This window comes from Acomys minous (assembly GCF_964271855.1).
Source record: "Acomys minous genome assembly, chromosome: 3".
Taxonomy (NCBI): domain Eukaryota; kingdom Metazoa; phylum Chordata; class Mammalia; order Rodentia; family Muridae; genus Acomys; species Acomys minous.
Window position 1 is genome coordinate 146,014,420 of NC_140485.1, and position 24,019 is coordinate 146,038,438.

The 24,019-nt window shown below is 38.8% G+C and overlaps 1 long non-coding RNA gene across 1 annotated transcript in view; it reads right to left on the bottom strand.

Moving 5' to 3' along the window:
- LOC311593878 overlaps positions 1 to 23,332 on the bottom strand; it is a 64,676-nt gene extending 41,344 nt beyond the window's left edge. Inside the window, exon 1 of the long non-coding RNA XR_014777853.1 lies at positions 23,248 to 23,332. This is a non-coding gene — a long non-coding RNA (uncharacterized lncRNA). The remainder of the gene's footprint in view (positions 1 to 23,247) is intronic.
- Positions 23,333 to 24,019: the final 687 nt, after the last annotated feature.

The following is a 24,019-nucleotide window of genomic DNA, read 5'->3' on the forward strand; positions in this document are numbered from 1 at the left end:
ATAATGATCTTTAAGTTGGGTTGGAACTTGAAAATTAAGCATTTGGCAAGACTCCTAGGCAAACTGCTTCATACATTAAAGTTTTTAGAGACTGACAACTTATTTAAAGCTTCCTTCCAGCCTTCCGTCCTACCCCCCACCTCCGCCTCTCTCATCTTCCAACAGTCATGAGACAAAAATTTGTCTTATCAGGGCAGTATCTTCAGGAGCTGGTATTTGGGCTACAGTGCAAAGCAGTGAATTGAGACAGGCAACAATTACAGTGATCCCCAAAAGGCTTGGAACCTTGCATCAAAAGAAATGGAGAACAGGGAATTTTTTGGATCAGCTTCAAAAGATATTTTTCTCAACCAAATGCAAGGCAGAATATCTTTTCTTGCATAAGAGATGCGCTTTGCTGGAAGACTTAGTATTTTCAGAGACAACAGGTCTCTTGTTACTCATATTCATTTATTGACTGTTTCCTTAAGGTTTTTCTTTCAAGACAAACTGTTACTGTCTAGTCACATGTTTTCTACATAAAATTTAATTAAGTCATAAAGAGTTCTAATCATATAAAGAAAAAAATGCACACACACACAAATAGAAAATGAGGTAGAAGAAATTTTCAAAGGTCATCTTTTCCCTGATTAAAATCCATAATAAAATTACAACAGCTATGTTTTTCATCAAGGAAGCATTTAAGCAGCTAATTTTTATATAAATATATTCCATGCTTATTCAATAAATTAGGAAAAGGAGAATAATCTTATTAAGATACAATTCAGAGGGAACAGTGGGCAAACATTCGAAGGCAATGAATGAATGAATGTACTAAATAAACCCTATGAATTACTCTTTGCTGAGCCAACAGAATTTAGGGGTTTTTTTTGTATATTAGTATTAAAATAATTACTTATGGAGTGACTAATTTTAAAATATTTTAAAGTTGAAGCCCTGTCATGCATTTCTGTGGCATCTGAGTTCCACAGCAGCCTGAGGATTAAGGACTGAGCCCATGCACCTAGCTGAGGCCTGTGGTGGGGCCTGTTGTATGCCAGGCTTGCTTGTAGCTCTCTCAGCAATTTCATGCAAAGGACTGTGGGCTCATGTCAATCATCAAAGGCACATGCGATGAGAGGCCACACATCCCACCCTTGGTTTTTTTAATTGCAGGTTTTCACCTCAAACTCTCTACTCAATTCACTTCTTTGTCATAAAATACGTTATTTCTTCCATTTGCTTGAAAGTAAAAGGGTCTGAAAATTACATGTTTAGTTTGATTCATCATCAGTATGACCAAAGGAGTAGGGAGACAAGCTTGCCCTAACAAAGGTACTTACTTACTTTAACCTCTCACTTGTGCCATCCAGTCTTCATTAAGCTTGGTCTAAATTGATAAAACTGCAACTCAAAAGAAGCAGCATCATTATAAAAGAAAACATCCTGACTGATGGCCTGGGCTTCTCCACGCTCAGCCTTGTGACTTCCTGTAACTCAGAGGAAGCATGTGTTACTCTGGTCCAAATATTCCAAGACTGATTTTCATTTAAACAAGGAGAAAGCTGTTACAGGTGCTTTGATTCCATTGTGATCCCTGAGATTGAACTATAAATCCCTGTTTCTTGTGATTGGACCCTAACACACCTTTAGTTCAAGAGCTTTCTGTACACAGGATTTAATAAAGTTTAACCTAGGTCAAGACGTGGAGCAAGAAACCAGCTGACAGGGATTAAAGAGCAGGAGGGACTTTGAGTTGAGGGTGTTTAAGGCACGCAGTGTGTAGAAGCAGAAGGAGCTTTGGTCTTTGGCCTTTTATTCTTCTTTGGGTTTGGGATTTTAGCTTGGCTCTTAGAGCTCCTTGGCTCCTCGGCCTTTGGCTTTTCCGGCTTTGAGCTAGCAAGCCTTTGACCTTAAGATTTTTGGCCTTTTCCTCCTGGCCTGTCAGCTGAGCTGGTGAGGCTTTTGGGACCTTCTCCATTGCGATGTGAGCTGAGTAGGATGTTCAGCTGGTGCTTCTCTGCCTTTCTGAGCTAGCAGGCTTTTCACCACAGCATCTGGTTCCTGAGTTTTTCTTGGTAAAATAGAGCAATCAGGGATTCTCAAAATAAATTTTTAAAAAATAAATAACAAACTATTGCCCAGCAGAACTGCTTTACTAAGTTTTACTTAGAAGTCTCTGGATACTTATTTTAATATGTAAGTGTAAATGAATTATCATATTTAAAGGGAGAAATCTCCTACTTGGTGAAGATAGATGCACATATCGGTTGCTGGCAGAGAAACGATAGTAGGGCACTGTGATCTGGATGCCATAGGCAAAACCACGTCTAACTCTGGGAAGCTGGGACATCTAGACAGAGCCATAAAGTTGATGCTTACGCGCCCACCGCTCTCTTACGTAGCAGGGCACAGACCCACATTCCAGACAACAGGGCATTCCCTAAAGGTAAATATACATTTCCCAACTGTCCTTTCTTCAACAGAACCATCATTAAACAATCCACCACTTGTCCTGATTCTTGGATCCTTATTTCTAATGGTGATCATGTTGCTCGCAGCATACTAAACATGTTAGTCTGCGTGCTGTGATAGGAGCTGGGTCGTGAGCCTAGCTGAGTGTAAGGAGGAGAAATCCTTTCCCCTTCCGCAGTCTCATTATCTGCTTCAAAACGGCTACCACAGATAAGGTCTACAAGAGCTTCAAACTGATGATAAATTTTAGCAGGCTAAATTTTCTAAAACGTTAGTAGACAGAAATAGAAATTTTTAAATAAACTCCAGTAAAGGTCAACATGATATTTTTTATTTATTTTTTATTATTTCAATATGTTTTATAGCAACAGATTTAGCCACATGTCTGCATTCTGGAATGATGATGTGTAGGAACACTTGTGTGTGTGGTGCCAGGGGTCAGATCCAGGACCCTACACGTGTGAGCTGAAGCTGCAGAGGCCAAATAATAGTTTTTTAATATTTATAAGTTTTTAAAATCCACGTCTAGTATGGCCACCCCACCAATATATTTTATATCATACATTATTTGCTGTAACAAAAATACTTTAGATTCATGCTTAGGATATCTTCAATGTATCCTGATATTTTTCTGAGTTAAAAATGAGGTCAGGTGCCATCAAAATATGCACTTTTGATATTAGCATGATAAATGGCAAATTATAAGGTATCAATGATCTCCTTTTGTCTTTCTGTGTGTGCTTCTTTGCACATGTGGTTGTGTACAAATATCAATATGCAGACATCCCTGGAATTTCAAAGGGTACAATCTGGCTCATTTAATAAAATCAAATCCAATACCATATACAGAGAGGCAACTTCATCTTGTATTTCAGGTTGCTTTCAGTGGAAACTCTAACTCAGTCTTGGATTTTGTAGGTTCCAATTTGTTCAAAATGAAAAAATCCCTTGTGTTAAAGAGGAAATCTATTCAGGGAGGAACCCTTTCCGGATCGCTTATGCTAAAGGTTATTAAGGCGACTCATAAAATACGTGGGCAGTCTATATGCTGCTATTATTGCTAGACGTCTCATGAGCTCTTGATTAAATGACCCATTCATATTTTCTGCTCCAGGAGGACAGATGGCTCTCCACCTTTTTCTTCTGGTTCTTCTAACTCAGATGTGAGGAGCCACAAATCATCTGGAGCTAATAGTATGAAGATGGCCTTGCAGGTCTGCGCCATGATGCTCCTACCTGTCCTGCTAGATGACAGCAGGAAAACTCCAAAGCTCAACGACTACTGAAAATATCTTGCAGGAGGTGAGTGAGTTCACCACAAGAGACGACTGATCTCAGGAATGACAGAATGAAGAATTTGAAATGAAAGTATTTAAGTACTAATTACACTATGTCTGAGGCCTTCCCTGCTTCTAAACTTGTATCACATTTTTTTTAATCTTCATTTTTAACTCCTTTGTGTTGCAGCATTTTCTTACTATAACCAAGTATTATAAATGATATACAAGCTACAGAAGATATAAGTAACAGTAATTACTTTCTTATGGGCTAAATATAAAGCCAGCACTGTCACTCACTGACCAAGTAGCTAGGGAGTAGGTGTATGGCACACAATCAGTCTGAAGAAAAACAAAGGCTAAACTAAAAGATAGATTTTTTTCTGAATTGTACTTTTTATCAGTAAGTCCTACCACTGAATTTTTAAGTAAAAATATATAGAGTGCTTAGAAAAAAAATAACTGACATTCAAAGAGAAGCTAATGTTGAATCTAAGTAGCACCAATGGACCAGAGACCCCAGTGGCAAAGCCAACTTCATGGTCTAGAGCAAGGCTACTAATGAATTCAATTGCTCTTAGCTAAAATATCAAAGAGTGAGGAACAAAGAAAGATCTTTAATCATATGCGTGTGTTTTCTTTAATGTCAATCAACCATTGCACAGATGGGGAAAGAGGGTGGGAAAGAGGAAGCAAAACTGTCTCTGACATTCAAATCTTGTTCTTTATTCAGTGTTGGGGAGGGATATTCAATTAGGAAACCCAATGACCCTTGACATCTTGCTGGAATATGCACAAGGAAAGAAATGCTGTTTCTAGCATCAAACACACAAAAAGGGAGTTTAAAGTTCAGATTCATAGATAAATCCGTAACTTTTTTAAAAGGACTGTCTTGAACATGCACCATAAACAAGAACTGATAAAAGAGGAGTTACACAATTAAAGTGGTCTTGATGCTCTATTTTTGTAGGAAAGTTGCCTCCACCTGAAGTCAAGCGAAAGCACAAACTTCATAGGTTCTTGTTAAAATGAGCAGGGAGGGTGGCAGGGGGGCTGCATACAAGACTGACCGAAAAGCTTCTGTATAGCAAGGAACACTGACAATAGGACAAAACAGCAGCCTACAAAACAGAAAGATCCTCACCAACCCTACATCTGAGGGTTAATAAAACAAAATACACTGAACCTCGTAGAAGAGAAAGTGGGAAATAGCCTTGAACTCACTGGCACAGAAGACAACTTCCTGAACAGAACCCAAATCTCACAGCCATGAAGACTGATAATAAATGGAACCTCATGAAACGGAAAAGCTTCTGTAAGGCAAAGAACACCGTCAGTAGGACAAAAAGGCAGTCTACAGAATGGGAAAATATTTTCAGCAATTCCACATCTGACAGAGAGCTAATATCCAAAACATATAAACAACTCAAGACACTAGACATCAACAAACCAAATAATGGGTGTAAGTTATTTTTAGATCTAGATAGATGTGTTGAGTTGATAGAGATGAGATATGATAGATATTGACTTACATTCAGAATTTTAGACTCACCAAAAGGAAAGATGTTTTCTTCAAGGTTGCCAAATACAAATAACCAAAGCACTATGAATGTAATATTTATATAATTCCTGATTGTTTTGTGTCTCTTCTTCTTGTATGTAATGTATTGTATTTGTGTGTAAAAACTAAAATAAAATGTAAAAAAAAAAAGAATGGGACACAGGTTTAAAGAGAGAATTCTCAGCAGAGTAATCTCAAATGGCCAAGAAACACTTAAAGAAATGTTCAACATCCTTAGCCATCAGGGAAAGGCAAATCAAAATGACTCTTTACACCTGTCCGAATGGCCAAGTTCAGAAACACAAGTGACAACTCAAGCTGGTAAGGATGTAGAGCAAGGGGAACACTCTCCCATTGCTGATGGGAGTACAAATTTGTACAACCACTGTGGAAATCAATAGAGCAATTTCTCAGAAAATTGGGATTTAATCAACCTCAAGATCCAGACATGCTGGCATATCCTACTGTACACCGCTGGACAAACAACCAAAAGACACCCATTCTATCACAAGGACACTTGCTCAACTATAGTCACAGCTTTATTTGTAAAATCCCCAAACTACAAATAATCTAGATGTCCCACAACTGGAAAAATGGATAAAGAAAATATGATACATTTAGACAACAGAGTATTACTCAGCTGTTAAAAAAAATGACATTGTGAAATTTGCAGGCAAATGCATGGAACTAGAAAAAAATCATCCTGAGTGAGGTGAACCCGACCCAGAAAGACAAATTTGGTATATATTCATTTATAAGTGGGTGTTAGCTGTAAAGTAAAGGATAATCATGCTACAATACATAGACCCAGAGAGGCTAAGTAACAAGGAGGGCTCAAGCAGAACATTCTCTCTGGGAAGGGGAAATGGACTAGACATTGCAAGTGGACTGGGGGAGGGTTGGGGCAGTAGGAGGAGGTATCAGGTTGGGGAGGATGGAGGGACAGAGTGCTGAGAGAGATGACTGGGAGTTGGGTATATTTTGGAAGTAAGGAAGAAATCTAGTGCAAAAGAAATGCCCAGGAATCCATGAAGGTGACCCTAGCTAAGGCTCATAGTAATGGGGAATAAAGAACCAGCCGACTCCTGTAACCAGGCAAGACTTTAAATGGAGTGATTGGGACATTAATCCAACCACAAAACCTTCAACCTACAATGCTACAGGATATTTGATCCCTTTGTGAACACTGAGATTATGAACTGTAAAACCCTGTCTTTTATTTGGTGTGGTTCCTCCCTAACACACCTTGAATCCAAGAATTTTCTGTTTATTATAAACAGGCAATTATAGTATGATCCAACCCTAGTACACAGCTTTAATCCAAGAGCTTTCTGTACACAGGATTTAATAAAGTTGACCCTAGGTCAAGAGGAGGAGCAAGAAACCAGCTGTAGGGATTAAGTAGAAAGGAGGGGCTTTGAGAGAAGGGATTTAAGACAGAGTGGAGAAGAAGAAGGAGTGCTTTAGCTCTTTGGCTCTTTGGCTCTTTAGCTCTGGGGCTTTTGGCTCTCTCCTTCTGGGTTGGTGTCTGAACTAGCAAGCTTTTATCCTGGGCTGTTGGCTTTCGGTCTCTGGCTTTTTCCTTTGGGGCATGATCTGAATAGCAAGGTCATAGGGTCTCTTTTTCTGCCTCTCTGATCTAGCAAGTTTCCACCCCAGCATCTGGCTCCTGAGTCTTCATTGGTAAAAATCAAACATTTGAGATTTTCATTTTTTATAGCAGTACTACAATTTGTCCTGCAAGATGTGCCGGGGTAAAGGTGATGCAGAACTTATTGGAATAGCCAGCCAATGATTGATCCAGCTAGAGACCCAATCCACGAGAGGTAGCCTACCCCAGACACTGCCTGGAGGGCCAGGAACCAGACAGCCCAGAGACCTGGGATAGAACCAAACACAACAGGCAAAAAAAGAGAAAAGTCAATGAAACTATTCGTAATTATATTCTGCTATGCTTGTAGACTGGAACCTAGCATAATTGTTAGCAGAGAGGCTTCATACAGCAACTGAAGGAAGCAGACACAGAGCTCGGGGAATCCTGCAGAAGGTGGGTGGGAAGGAAGGATTATGGAAGCCGGAGGGGTCAAGGGCAGCTTTACCTCTGTATGTCATTTAGAACAGTTAAGAAAGTTGGGGAAAGCCACACCAGAGTGCAGGGTGTCAGGAGGGTTGAATAAATGCACTGTGGTGCTTCATCTTGACAGTCCAAGCACATCATCAACTTTATCCTCCCCATAATACGTTACGGTTTTTTAGCTGCATCTATTAAGGAGAGTTTTAGATATGACAAATAACAAGAAATATATTTTACATCAATATTAACAAAATACATTTGATAAGTGCCTCAGATAAGCACCAGAAATGGCAGGAAAAGACTATAAAAACTTACGCTCCTGCAGAACAGTTTAACTTTGGCCTAAAGTAAAGAAGGTAGGTAAAGAGTCCAGCATGTCTGATGTATCACTGCTGTCTACCAGTTCCTACGTCATAGCTAAATTAAGTGCGTGCTGTGAGTAAACAGCACTTATATACATTGAAATTTCTGATTTTACCTAAAGCAAGCATCAAGAGTTCATCTTTTGCTTATCCAAGGAAACAAAATTTCCCAATCAATCCAGCTACATCCCTCGTCCCTCGTCCACACTACCAAGTTCACTATCAATAATACTCAAAGTTATTTACCTAAAATCTGTGTTTCTCACCTACTTTTAAATGTTAGTGACTTCCTATTGTCAGAACAGTAAGTCTATTCCTACTGAGATGTAATGTTGCATCTTTTAAAAGTTTCTTTCATTTAATTTATTCATTTTTCAGTTGAGGGAATTTAGGTGGTTTTCTGATTCTGGCTATTATGAATAAAGATACTAAGAACATAGTTGAACAAACATACTTGTTGTATGGTAGAGCATCTTTTTGGTATATGCCCAGGAATAGCATACCTGGGTCTTTAGTTATATCTATTCCTAATTTTCATAAAAGCCCTCCAGATTAATTTCCATGGTGGCGTACAAGTTTGCACTCCCACCAGCAATGGAAGAGTGTTCCCCTTTCTCCACATCTCACTAGCATGTGCTGTCACTTGAGGTTTTTTTATCTTACCCATTCCAACGGGTGTAAGATGGAATCTCAGACATTTTAATTTACACTTCCCTGATGATGAAGGACATTGAGCATTTCTTTAAGTGCTTCTAGGCCATTAGAGAATCATCTGCTGAAAATTCTCTGTATAGCTCTGTACCCAATTTTAAATTGGATTATTTTGTTTGCTGGTACTTAGTTTCTTGAATTCTTTGTATATTTTGGATATTAGCCCTCTGTAGGATGTAGTGTTGGAGACCATTTGACACTGAGCTACTATCATTTGCTGTGCACTTCCCTAATGTCACCCTTGCTGAGCTCTTTGATGTTTGGGCTGTCAAGTTGGCCAGACCTTCTGTGTGCATCTTCTGACATTACTAGGAGATACAATCTCATTGTGAATTCCCTGATACTCTCGATCTTATCATCTTTCTCCCCCCTCTACTGCATGTTCCCTGAGCCTTAGGTACAGACGTGTTTGTAGATATATCCACTGGGAATGGGTTCCAAAGGTCTGAGTTTTTCTTGTGTTTTTCTGTGGTGGTCTCCACATGCTGCAAAGAAAATTCCCTTATTGAGGAGTGTGTACTACACTTATCTTTGGACATAAGGACAAATGTTTTTAGATTTATGCTAGGGATTGTGCTGGTTTAGTAAATTAGTGGTTGTAAATTCTCCTTTAATAACCATGGTTTCATTAGCATAGCACATCATTCAGTCTATAAATATACACGCATAATTTTGATAAACTTTTCTCATCTAAGCTAATGGTGTTCCCTCCAAGAGCCAAAGACCACCTGAAAAAAACCCAATATTTTCAGACAATTCCCGAAGCATTCACCCTACTGTTTCACTTGGCTGCCCCCTGAGGTGGAAGATAAGTCCCTGATACTTCAGAAGCAGGGGCCCAAAACCTATGATCTAGAACTGATCTGAATGCTCCCTCACTGCTTTCATGGGAATTTCCAAATAAGACAGGCAACCAACAGTCCTATGCTATGATGCCTATAAACTACATCAATAACCAGCATGGCTTAATAACCCTAAGGGTGTAATACTGACACACACATCTTGGCAGTAACCAACAGCTCTCTAATTAAAGTTAAGAGATGCTCAACAAGAGGGATGCCATGCCTGGTACTTGAATCCTGGCTAGTGCTAATGAAGTCATGTTTAAGCATTTTTTGTGTCTTGCCAGTCTTTTCATGTTTGCTTTGCTTTTGTGTGTGTGTGTGTGTGTGTGTGTGTGTGTGTGTGTGTGTGTGTGTTTTATTTTTGTGGAATTTTGGCTCTTTGAAAGAGAGAGACAGTAAGAACATCATAAAGTTGGCTAGGTAATGAAATAGGGAGGATCTGGAAATAGAAAAACAATCAAAATACATTGTATGAAAATCTTTAATAAAAATAAAGATATGCAATCACCTCATTTGATGTGACTTTATTGCATCAGTAATGCAATAAACCAGAAACATCCTGAGATTGACCTAGCTTTGTATCAGTTCTGTAATTTCCAGTTTGCTGTGTTCTCAGAGGCCTGATCTAAATATTTACATAAGCACAACAAAAGAAGGTAGAGTAAATTCTGTTCAAATATTATTATTTCTGTCTGTAGAGAGCCTGTAACTGCCAATCCTCTCATAGTGGTGAACTACAAAATTAATCTTAAAGCAAAAGTCTTCTAGAAAGTAAAAGATTTACATTTTGCTCACATGGTTTTAAAAGTAATGTTTTCAAGAAACTGAAGATAAAATAATTTTTGAAAAAATGTTTTAATGTATATTGGATAAAATAATAATTACTTTGCCATTTAAAGAAGTTTTAATTCATTGCAATGAATAAAAATGAAATTATAGTAACTAAGCTGAGCACCGTATTGACTTGGATAGCTTCCAATGCAACATTGAGAGACAGACATTGTAGGTCGTGATGGGTAGTTATAAATTTCTTAGCTCTTTGAATCATTTTGCTACTCAGGCAACATGACATGCTACCCAGAATTAGAAATGCCTGGGACTGATGAAATGGTTCAATAGGTAAAGGCATTTACTACCAAGTCTGGTGACCTGAGATTAACCCTTGAGTCCCACATAGTAAAAGGAGAGAACCAACTCTAGAAGGTTTCCCTCTGCCTTCCATATGTGTGCTATAGAACACACACACACACACACACACACACACACACACACACACACACACACGCGCACGCCAAAAACATTTTCTTAGAAGAAGCAGTCAATGAGCAAGGCATGACCTAGTGTCATAAGGTACAAAAACCCATATTGTTAAGCAAAGAAAGAATAGAAGTCAAGTTTTAAAATCTGAGTAGGTTACTATGTGGTAAAATAAATACTATATTTTAAAAAGTGGTTAGAAAGAGTATTGATACATTATTCACTGGCTCTTCCAATGCAGCCATTTGAGAGTGTTTTTTTTTTTTCCTCACTAGAGAAAAAAGGACAATAAAGTTGACTTTTGGTCACTGATCTCCAGAGATACTCTGAAAAGTGATTGATAGCAGAAAAGAAATGTAATTCCTGAGACATCAGGAAGACAAATTGCTGTTCTGTGTGATTATATTTGTGGAGTCACAGCACAGTCGGGGAGGTGGAGTTCTATTTAGCACTGTCTTGGCTTAAACAAAACTGGTACTTTTGTGCTTTTGATTCCACCTGCATGTTGAATCTGCACAACACAGATATTTTTTACTGCTAGGAGAGTTTGCTCATATAGGGCCCTCTATGGAGCTTCTCTACTGAGGTTTACAAAAGAGAAAAGAGTATCTACAGCTTGCAGAGGATGGAGTGATCCTATTTACTGACTTGAGAGTAGTAAGTCTGTGACTCACAGTACAAATTGAACCAAAACCCAGAAAATTTTAACTGTTTGGTAAGGCTTCCTCTGGAAAAAAAAAGATTAGAAATAAATGGGTGTGAATGGGCATTTGTATAAATAAAGAAGCATGGACTTCTTGGGTTTGTGTTCTTATAAAAAGAAAAGAAGAAGCCAATGAGATGCAGAAGAGCAGATACTGTTTTCTAAAATAACAGTGCATTATTAACACAGCATTTGACATCTGAACATCCTCATCTGGAAACCTTGAGTGAGATGTCTGGTCCAAAATCATCCCTTGTTTTCATTAGCGTTTCCTCTCAATAGTATGGTCTTAGAAATGTAGCCCTTCCCAGTGACATCCTGCAAGTTAAAGTTTATAAAATATGAATTACAAAATACAATGAGGTTAAAAAGTAAAACTTTCATCTCAATCTCATATTTAACCAGAAGTAAATTAAAAGTAATGATGCTCAATTCAACCTGATGCAACCACTCAATATCCCAAATCATTTCTTGATTCTATCTCAAATATTTTTTTTAATTTGTCAGCTGTGGAGTTTTAGAAAGCAAGCACACGACTTTTCTGTTCTAATCAGGGAGCTGTCTAGAAGACATATACAATAGTTGGATGGAGGAACATATTTATTCCTGGTGATGCTGATTCCAGACACACAGCTTATCTCAGCAGCAGCAAAGGCTCCCTTCTTCTGAGTGAGCTACTCCACCACTTCAGTACAGGCAAGTGATAGCAGACCACAGCCTTAGAAGGAGCACCTGCCCTGCTAAGACGGACAGCATAGGCCCCGCCCTTTACAGTGGAGAGGATATTAACTTGCATGCATCTCCTTGGCAAGTAGATAACTAAAAGGGAAATGGCTGTCCCAGGCAAACTCGGGCTCTTTTGTCCAGGAAGAGGGCAAATATGGACAGAGAGCTGCACGATTGCCTGTGAAATCCAAGAGTGTCAGATTTCGTGCATTATTGGCTGATTGTCTGTCTGTATTAGTTTGTCTAATTTTTCTAGCTTTGCTTTACCTGAGTTTTCTTATATGTAAAAATGGAAAAGTAATAGAACTAACTCCATAAGGTGAAGAAAAGTAGGAGTTAAGAAAGGAGCAGGAAGTGAAGAGTATTTGTCAGTACTTAAAACAACACCTTCCTAGAATACAAAGAACCATGAATAACACAACACTAATAATATAACACATAATACTAAGTATATGAAAGACTTCAACATTGAGAATCTTAGATAATGGATCTGTAATAGTTACTAATGAAAGTAATTTACTAATATTAATTCATATTACACCTAAAATTTTTTATTGAAGATAATAGGGATCCTTCCGTTGTTTTTATTTATCTGTATACAAGCCTCCCAAATAAAATCATGAGCCTTCTGAAGTGAGGTGATAGCTTTCTTTATTTTTGTATCTGTAATTCATGGAAAACAGTATATACTCATTTTAAAAACTGAATTATTCGCATTTTAATTTTAAAAATATTTATTGTCCATTTTTAATTGAATTAAGTACAAATTAACATCTTTTATACAATTTCTGTGTGAGCAAATGTGTGTGTGTGCATCTTTATGTGTTTCTGGTGCTTTTTCTTTGCCTCTTTTTTCCTGGTCATTTGTTTGTTTTGTCCTATTCAAGTTTGCTTATTTTTTATTTTATATTATTTTTTCTTTTTTAGATGCCTGTTTGTTTTCTAATGAAAGAGAGCAAGAAAATGTGTAGATTTTGGTGAGTGGGGAGATGGGGAGAATTTGAGATAAGTTGGGGGAAGCTAACAATAAACTGATTATATTGTGTGAAAAAACTATTTTCAATTTAAAAATATAAATTGATATGCTTGTTTTATCCTTCAAAAGAGCATTATATTTATACCAAATTTACATCTTGTGGTTGCTCTTATGGGTTTTAAGTTCTGTTAATAGACTATTTTTAAAAAATAATAAAAATTTTAAACATAAAGTAACAAGATTTGTTTAGACAAGATTGTAATAGCAACAAGATGAATCTGTCATATTTACATAATTCAGGGTGTTTATTTACAGAAACCTAATGACCAATGGAGAATTATACAGAGCCACTGAGGGGAAGCAGAATGTGTTTTTTTGGAGAAAACAGTAGCTTCCAGAACGAACTTACACCTAAGAAATGTTTCAAGCCCTGCAGGCAGTTAATAGATCACTAATATTCACACAATTTAAATGATATCAATATTCTGCAGAAGAAGACAGTTGTGGAGGAGCGGAGGAGAGGCTGGAAAGGACCTACCTAGAACAGAAAGTGAAAAGGCACAGTGTGACCTTACTGTCTAGTAACTAGTAACAGGGTGACACTGGAGCCATCAGTCAACTTTAGAATGGCCCCAAAAGCATGAGCTAGACCTTTCCCCAGGCCTAGATGGGACAGCATCACAGAATGAGCCCTGCACAGAAGAGAAACACGACAGCCCAGAAGGAAGGTGAAGACCAGGAAATGGAGAGTAAACCACCACGGGTTTTTAAATTAAATTTATATTAATTTTACATCCTGATTGTAGTCCCCTCCTTCATCATCTCCTGGTCCCACCTTCCTTCCCACTCTACCCTCCCCCCGTGCTCATAAAGGGGGAGCCCTCCTTCCTCACCAACTGACCCCAGCCTATCAAGTCACTTCTGGACTGCCTGCATCCTCTTCCTCTGTGCCCTGGCAAGCCCACTCCTCCAGGGGGAAGTGATCGATGAGTGGGCAACAGAGTCCATTCAGTGGAAGCCCCTATTCCCCATATTATGGGACCCACACGGACACTGTACTGCCTAATGACTACATCTAAGCCTTCCGGGTACCATGGCTCGTGGCCCCAAGCTCAGATCTTCCCGTGGAGTGAATACCTTCCATGTCTGGGATGCGTGGTCCCAACTTCGGGCTTCCCAGCCCAGTGAGCACAGTGTCTGAGCAGCAGGATTTCATTTAGCTTGGAGCAAGAAGGCCAGTAGTGAGGCACCTGACTCTGGGACTTCACTTGGTGAGAGGAGGGTCCCCGGGCTCCTGAGGAGCCTACTTGGTCCTCTGAGAACCACCCACCAGTTGGAAACCATTCCACCAATCTGAGGAGAGCACCTACAGGAGCATACAGCTTCCTGTCCAGAGCCCTTCCCACATCCCCTGAGAACCCTAGACGGCAACAGGATCTATCAGCCAACACCATAGAAACCAGATGGCTAAAAACCAGTGTAAAAACACAATCAACAAAACCCAGAGCAGTATGGCATCATCAGAACCCAGTAAACCACCATGTTTTAAGCCTGGACCCAACATGACAGGAAGATATATATATATGTCTTTATATATATGTCTTTATATATGTCTTAAATATATATATTTAAATATTTCCCCAGAATGCTCATGGAAATCTATTTGCAAAAATATTACAGTTGAAAGGGCCAAATTCTTGAAAACATTACTAAGGAGAAAAAATAGAAAATTAACATAACTTAATGTCAGTCAAAACATACCAGAAAGAAACCTGAACTAATCTATTTCAAAATAAGCTTTAAAGGAATTTAATAAATTACACCAGACACAAAAAAAGAATGCAAGCCACAATTAGAATGACTCTATGAGATGAGAGACCTAAAAGACCAGATTTTCAAATAAAGATTTAACTGAAAAGAAGAAACAGGTAAGTATAGCATAAATTGGCTTCAAGTTAATAAAATGTGTCAAGGCATAGGAATAAGGAAGAAAGAAAAAAAAGGAAATAAGTAAAAGTGACAAATATTGAAGACAAAATGAGTCAAGATGTAAAGAATCGCAAACATAGAAGAATACTTTGTTCATAGACCAATTAAAAAATATTAGCTCAAGAAAGCATTGTTGAAGTAAAAGTACTAAAATACCTAATATTAAGCATTTTTAGGGTATGGGCTGAAAAGATGGCTCAGCAGTTAAACACACTGCCTGCTCTTCAAGAGAAGCTGGGTTTGACTCATAGCATCCACATGGAGACTCAGCAACCATCTTAAACTCCAATCGCACGGGAGCTAATGCATTTCCAGATACTGCATACATATGGCACACAGATGTGCATGCAGGCAAAATACACATACATACACAGAAAAAAATAAGGAAAAAAAGTATATTCTGTATTGGACAGACCCAGAACAACCAGCATTTTAAAATATCTTTTTATCAAATTACTGCATTTTTAAAAATAATAATAAAGAAAAAGAAAAAAGAAAAACAAGCTGGGTGTGGTGGCACATGTCTTTAATCCCAGCACTTGGGAGGCAGAGGCAGGTGGATCGCTGTGAGTTTGAGGCCAGCCTGGTCTACAAAGCGAATCCAAGATAGCCAAGGCTATACAGAGAAACCCTGTCCCAAAAACCTAAATAAATAAATAAATTAATTAATTAATATAATAATAAATAAATCTAGTAAAAAAATAAACTAAAACACATGTTTGGAATGTAATTTAAAAGGTAAAGACTGCTGTTTCCCTCTCCAGAGGCTGTGAGAACTGGGAAAATGGAACCAATAAATGAATGGACAAAAGTCTCATGCAATATCCAGCTTTACTCGGAGTGTCAGACAGTTTATACTCTGAGAGTCAAGAGGAGTCACATGAGTAATGTGTGAAGTCACCAAGGCAAGCTGACTATGGCAGATGAGCCACACAAGTGACAAGACATCTTTTTCCATAGAGGCATATAAACAAATATCACCAAGCAGTTGTAACCGGTAATCTTAAGTAAACTCACTCCTACTCACTGTACCTGATAAGGGCAAAAAGGCTATTCCAAGAACAATTCCTTATTTGAAAAACAAAACTGAGGTCATGAGACTCTTGCCTTGTGCCTTGGAGTTTTCTCACAACCCAAGTTCTCACAAGACTCCATTTTTAACTGTACTCTGACTGACAGCTAAGGAAAGAGAACGGGGCCGCCAGCTGCCTTTACAACAGCTCTAGTGTATGTATACTTCAAGAAAATGAAATGGCATACTGCTTGTGCATCCACTTTATTCTTATATAAGTTTATTGATTCACTTTATATCCCGAATACATCGCTCCCTCCTCTCCTCTTGATGCCACCCTCCCATCTTCCTCCTCCTTTTCCCCTTCCCCTTCTTCTCAGAGAAGGGGACCCCCCCCTTTTATCAACCCATCCCAACACATCAAGTCACCCAGCAGCAGATTGAAATAGCATATTTAAAATACACAAGAGTGTATAGGCCAATGATTTTATATTAAGAAATAATTGGTCACAGACAAAATACTATCCACGTACAAAGAATCAGAAAATATTGATATCACACGCTTGCTGAGGAATTAATTACAGGCTTATGAAGTGAAATCAACAGAAATAACTAGAGAACTCTCATCGTCAGTGTGTGTGGTTACCTTCTGGACTGCCAGGAAATGATAGTGGGAGGAAGGAAAAGAGCTGTGTACACAACTATGTAGACCAGGCTAGCCACAAAAATCACAGAATCTGCCTGAGTGCAATTCCGCACTTCATTTGCTGTGTTTAAAAAGATAATGGCATAAATAATGATTATAAAGAGCTTTGTAAGTTTAAATGAACAACGTACAAAAATTATTTTTAATTACACGTGAAACAAATTATAATAAATTCAGGATCATTCTCTCTGTTTTAGTGTGCTTTCAGTCTTAACACTCTAGGACAAGCCTGTGCTAATTGCTCTTTGCTTTGTGTGTCATGGTATTTGTTACCTATAAAGTTACTTTAATCATATATCTCATGATTATATTCAGAGCAATATGCACATATATAATATTTCAAATTTTTCAAATACGCATATACCAACTAGTGATATTCATGTATTATCAACAAGACTTTAAATATAAGAGCAAGACGTGTATCAAAGGGTGTTAGCACATGCGCTGGCTAGTTTTTATTTTTCAGCATGACACAAACCTAAATATATCTGAGGAGAAGTCACAATTGAGAAAAATGTCTCCATATGGTTGGCCTTTAGGCAAGCTTATGAGATATTTTCCTAATTAGTGATTGATTCGCCTACCGCGAATGACGTCACAATAGTCCCGGGGTAACTAAGAACAGGATGAAAAAGCCTTAAGGAACAAGCCGGTAAGAGAAGTACCTCCACCTGCCTCCAGGCTCCTGTCCTGACTTCTAGACCTGGCTTCCTTTGATGATGGACTGTGATGTGCAAGCATAAGCCAAATAAGCATTTTGTTTTGCACAGTCATTTTCATGAAATATTTATTTGACTTTAATAAATTCTTAGCTACAGTTGCCTGAATGTACCTATAGGAAATCTGAAAACAGAACTGGGTCATGGTCTACAGCAAGTTTTGCGTTTGAAGAAGATAGAATAATACACACACACACACAGAGAGAGAGAGAGAGAGAGAGAGAGAGAGAGAGAGAGAGAGAGAGAGAGAGAGAGAGAGAGAGAGAGTCAATAATTAAGATAGTCACTGAGAAATGAAATGAAATTCAAAGGCAAGTGTAGAAAGAGTTCACATGCCAAGAGACGACTCGTTTAAATGCACATGTGGTACCTACCACACATGTGCAAGGATCTTGAGCCTCTGACTCTCACACAGTCTGGCTGAGACATCAAAACCTAAACACCCCAGATTAAACAGTTCAGACTCTGAGTTGCTTTAATCCACACAAAGCCATAAATCTCCAGGATAAAAGACATGAAATGGCAGAGTTCAATGAAAAGCCATGTGCAAGCCATGTTTGTGTGTGATTTATTGGGCAAAGGGTGAAAGCTAAAAGCCCCTTCATTGCTTTCTTTGTTAATATTAATACAGAATTAGCAACGCCATGTGCTGCACAGTGTGCAGAAGTAAACATGATTAATTTTTCTGGCATTTCAGAATGCAGCCTGAAGTCAATTTATGGTTGATTTTCCAAGAACAGAATCACAAGAGGAATAAAATGAGATTGATGCAATGGAAATGTTTTCTTACTTTACAAGCACGCCAAGACTAAGATCTCACAACTACATAATTTTTAATACTGGATTGTGTCTTTTTTGGTGCCTCTTGAGAAAAATATCAAGAGAACACTTTTCAATACCACATAATTAAAAGAAATGTTTGCCGCTCTATGTTGCTTGCTTTGCATTTGTGATTTGTGGATTTTGATGAAATCATAGTTAAAGTGGTGCTGCCTCAGTAGGAACAGCAGCATGCCCCAGCATACCCCACAAATCGTGTGCAAAAGTGTTGCACACACCACCATTTACAAAAACAAACAAGTGTTTTCCATTAACATATTATTAACGGGAGCATCAGATTCAATCTTCATGCGAATGCAGTCCAACATTCCACAGAATCGTGCGTGGCCATCAGTTCCTTCCCTCCATCTCCAGTTAGTTCTATCTGAACTTAGGGCTCCACCATGCGAGGATTCGTCTGGCTATTGCTAAAACAGCCAAGGAAGAATCATTCAGATCACAAAACCAGCCTAATGAATGTTAACCTCTGACAATTCAAGATTATCTGTATTTATCAGTTACTTTATTCTCACAGCCAAAAATAAACAAACATTAAGCTCAAAACCATCCAAACAGCTGTAAGGATCCCCAGAATAACTCTACACGGAGGGAAACAGATTAAACACCATATGTGTGGTCAAATTCATGAAATGAAAATTCAAATGAATGACATTCACATTCTAAAGAAAACTCAAAACTATGAGCAAGACCAAAAATATATTGCCTTGTTGGGAAAGGCAAAGTACTCCACTGCTTTTATTTGTCAATATTTACATACATAGTATGTCTAAAATATGCACGTCATTCAACGTGTACAACCCTTGTGTAGAGAGGGGGTTATCTTACAGAGGAGTGTACAGAGGTGGCTAGCCTCACAACTTAGTGGCTTTGTGTCAGAATTTGGCACATGGCTAATGATTTCCCCGCATCATAAAGTATATGTCAATGCACTTCATGGTTTGAGGGCAGGAGAAGAAAACATTTACATAAACTAAACGACTTTATAGCTGGCAAATATATCCATCTGCTTGATATGCTATTATGAATCTATGAAATATTTTCATAAGCAAATGAAAATGCAATGCAGGATGCATTCTGATGACTTAAAAGGCTGTCACTGTCTAATGATTGAAGAATTTTTATACAGTCCTTTCTGTGTGCTTTATTCTGTCAGAGCTGTAGTTCTGCAATATGCACATATAATTACATTAAAATATACTCCAGTAGAGCTAATCATTTTAATGACTCATTAAAATCGGAACCCTTAAGCAGTTGTGTGTGTGTGTGTGTGTGTGTGTGTGTGTGTGTGTGTGTGTGTGTTTGGTATTGGAGATTGAATCAAAGGCCTTGCACATGCTAAGCATTAAGCTCTGCCCGTAGCACTGAGAATATTCTGAGGCTCTAAAGACAATAGGTAAGATAAAAGGTGATAAATTATGCACTTTAATGAATTTTGAGGTAAAATATTAATCTAAGTTTTATTATATTCTTTAATTTATATAAAGATTTCAATATGATATTCATATGGAAATGCCTAATAATTGTTTACATGACCAGGAAAAATAAAAGAAAGGAATACTTGTTGATCTATGCCATCATATGGTTACATGTGCTGTTGCCAGTAACCAGCACTAAAGAGAATAACGTAGTCTATGGAATGTTAATATATGAGTTTAGAAAAGTGAAAGGACATGACCAAGGCCGATAATATGACAAAGTGATGTAGGGAATGCCACTGGCACAGAAGCTGGCAGTGGAAATGGAGAGGAAAGGATCTAATGATAGATAATGAGTAATATTTCATATCACTAATGATGCCTCTTCAGCATTGGCAGGACCACAATAGCACAAGTAATGACTGAAAAGTTGTTATATTCAGCTTGGGCATATAAAATGAAATGTACTTACCCAAATCTTTACTATAATTAGTATTAGTGAGTATTATTATAATTATTGAGGCATGTTTGTTTATTTTATGTAAACAAATAATTATATTGTTTTGAATGTTCCTGAAAGTTATTAAGCTAAAATATTTTACATTGTTGCAAAATCAAAATCACCAATTTTTAACAATATCTTTGTCATACAATAATTATACCAAATTGTCCTAATGGGTAAACATTTTTGTATCAAAAAATAGCACTGTGATATGATCTTTGTGTAAGACTCCATTTAGTTATTTTTTAGCTTAGGAATATTAATATTTCATAGACTAGTGTATTCTATTTATTGCTGATGGGTGACAATAGCACATGTAACTGTGATGGGCATCATTCAACAACTATTCCTTTAAGTGACCACTATCAGGGTTAGTAAGATGCTCCATGAGACGAGATACCTGCCATCAAGTGTAAAGAACTGAGGTCGATTGCCAAACTACATGGCAGAAGGAACGGTCATAAGTTTTCCTCTGACCTCCACACCCACACCATGACATGCACACCCATGGACCGTCTAAATAAACAGATAAATATAAGAATGTTGCCATTGTGACATTTTGATGGTGGTAATTTCTAGCTGCTAGAAGTATAATTTTTTTCTTTTAAAAATTATGTTTGATTTACTTAGTTGGAGAGCACATCAGAGGACAACTTTCAGGATTGGATTCTATCTTTTTACCATGTGGATCTCATGGACTGACCTCAGGTCACCAGGCTTGGCAGAGGCACTTTCCCTTTTAAAAGTCTTTCTTGTTAATGCTTTGTTTTTCTTATTGCCTTTCTAAGGCTTTAGAAGAACTGGTAGCAGTTTCATAAAACTGTTTCATTAACAATATTCACATTATAAAAAAACAGGTTAAAATATATTGACATGGATATAGCATGGATTGCAATGATAGTAGTCATAGCAATAAATGCTTTGGAACTCCTTATTACTATTTAATTTAAAAACATCAATTTATTTATTGTTCATTATGAGCAAAGTGGAAGTTTCTATTCCTTTCTCAATGGTGCATTTAATCTACATATAAAAACCTGATCTAACATTAGGAGACAGGGTGAAGACAGCTTCTTTAATTCAAACAGGTACTTACTGAAGAAATAAAGATTTATGTAAGTGAAATAAATATCTCTTGTCCCTTTATTCTTCAAAGAAAATTGTTAATTTCAGCTGGCAAGTGGGTATTTGGTGTTTTTTAGATTACATCTGCCATGTAGCAATCCATATCAAATTACTCTGTTTGCAGCTTCTTCTGTACCTGCTCCTCCCTCTATACCACTAAGGGTACAGTCCAGAGCTCAAGTGTTGCCAATATTAATAAACAGTTCCTCTTAAACTGCTGAGGTAGGAATAGAACCTAGCTTTACATGAATTAAATAGAATCTATGGTGCTAAACCAAAAAAAAAAAAAAAAGTTGTTCTATGCCTTTGCTAGAATTAGCTCAGATAAAAGGAATGATCTGTGGGGCTGCCCAGAAGCTGTGGAGTCATGAGATGCAGAAAGCAGAGGCTGCTGTCATAGCCTGGTCATCCTGCTGGTGACACTGTGTGAGCTCAACAGTCTGAGCAACTTCATCAGTCACGACACCACTCTCCTGTGAGAGCGGCTCTGAGCATGTCATTGCTTCTTAGCTACAAAGGTAAGGGGAAGTAACTGCCCATCATGAATAATCAGAGTAGAAAATGGATATCACCTGGCTGAAATCTGACTCACTTAAAACTGAATGAGACTTTGGGTATCCAACAACACATGTTCAGCACAATTCACTGGATTTAGAATCAGTCATGGCTTCCTTCCTTGCCTTTCTTCTCAAACATATTCATGGAGTCCAGGAAAGAGGGAGGGAGGGAGAGAGGGTGGGACCAGGAGGAGTGGAGGGAGGGGGCTATGATTGGGATGTAAAGTGAATTATGTACTTTATTAATTAATTAAAAACAAAATAATAAAAATAAGTGACTTTGACTTGGCATTTAAAAAAACTAATGGATAACGGTGACCTATTAAAAGGAAAACTGAGGAAGAAACATCAGAATGCACTGTATGCAAGATTTGTGAAACGTTTGTCTTATTCTTTTCTATGTGCCTATGTGCATGCCACAATGTGTGAACGTGAACGCGGCAGTGTCCCACAAAGCGTTTTACTAGTTCTGTGACTGCTGTGAGTCACTGTGCAGAACCAACACTACAGATAGTTTTTAAACCAGACTGGCACAGTATGAGATGGGCATATCCTCGCCTACATAACAGGTGGTGGGAATCCTTCATATTCAACCACTATTAGGAGCTTCTTTCCCTTTGCTATGATAAAATTCCTGATGAAGGCAACTTCGTCATCATGGTGGGTGAGTAAGGCAGTGGGTACTTTAAGAAGATGCTCACAGTGAAGAAACAGAGAAACTAATGTCTGCCTCTGTTCAGCGTCCTTCTCCATGTATGCAACCTAGGACCCCCTGGCCCAGGAATGGTCCCATGCACAATCAAGACGAAACTTACCACGTCAATTAAGGTAATCAAGGCAACCCACCACCAGCTGTCCAGAGGGATCCCTAACCCAGATACTTACTCACAGGTGTGTCTACATGCTTTTTCCTCTGGGTGATTCAAATGAGAATAGGTGTGGAAGTAGGTTTGGCTATTTAGGGGAAAGAAAGTAAATAGTTTCTTTCTTGACTTAAAAAAGCCAAAAAATATCCTTGAGCCTCTTGGCAAACTCTCCTTTTGGTAGAGGCTATAAATGCCAAAAAGTGTTTAGGGGCTCTGATTTCATATCTGGCTTGTAAAATAATTTTAGGTTACTTCTCTGGAGGGAAGGATGTAATAGTTCTAAAAAAGAAATAAAAAGAAGCCTCCTCATCAAGAAAATGGATTCCACAGATCCTAGATGCCAGCACAGATCACAGAACAACCAGGACTACACAGTGACCTAAAGAACAAACTGAAAGTTACAAAATGCAAGTGCTGATTCCCACATTGTGTAGAGCACGGGTGGGTCTGACCCCTGGCAGCTAACCCACAGTAAAGCCCCGGGAGGCAAACCCACATTCGCCGCCATCTTGAGAAAGACTGTGAGACGCCTGTGCAGCTTTGGGCTCTCTCCACTCATCTGATGCTTACCTGATCTGGGACACAGAGAAGACAGGCAGAGCTGAGTCCTGGAGCAGGCCACAATCCACATTAACTGCCAGCTTGCGAGCAGCTTTACCGACCTAGATCATCTGAGCCGCAGTGCAGGTAGACAGAGCCATGCCATTCAAAAAGGCCTGTGGGGCACCAGAGCAGCTGTGGGCTCAGATCTCTCTCAGGCCCCCAGCTGCTTAACAGCCCGGCCCAACTGTGACGCAGAGCATACCCGCAGAGACGAGTCCAGGTGCTGGCCACAATCCACATTACCTGCCATCCTGTGAGCAGCTTCAGGCTCAGATCTCTCCGCACCCACCTAAAGCTCATTGGCCAGACACAGCTAGGACACAGAGCAGACAGGCACAGCTGAGTTCTGCACAGGCCACAATCCACATTAGTTGCCACCCTGCCAGCAGCTTTGGGCTGGAGTCTCTCACTAACCGCCTGAAACCTACTGGTCTGACGGGATACTGAGAAGACAGGCTGAGCAGAGACCTGCATGGACCACACTCTACATTAGCTGCCACACCAAGAACAGCTCTGGGCTCGGACCTCTCTCCACCGACCTGCAGCTCATTGGCCCAGCCCATCTGCATCACAGGGCAGAAAGGCTGAGCAGAGACCTGCACAGGCCACATTCCACATTAGTTGTCATTCCTTGAGTAGCTTTAGGCTCTCAGATCTCTCTCTGCCCACCAGCTGCTTACCAACCCAGCCTATCTGGGACACAGAGCAAATAATCAGAGCCCTGCCATCTGGAAAAGCC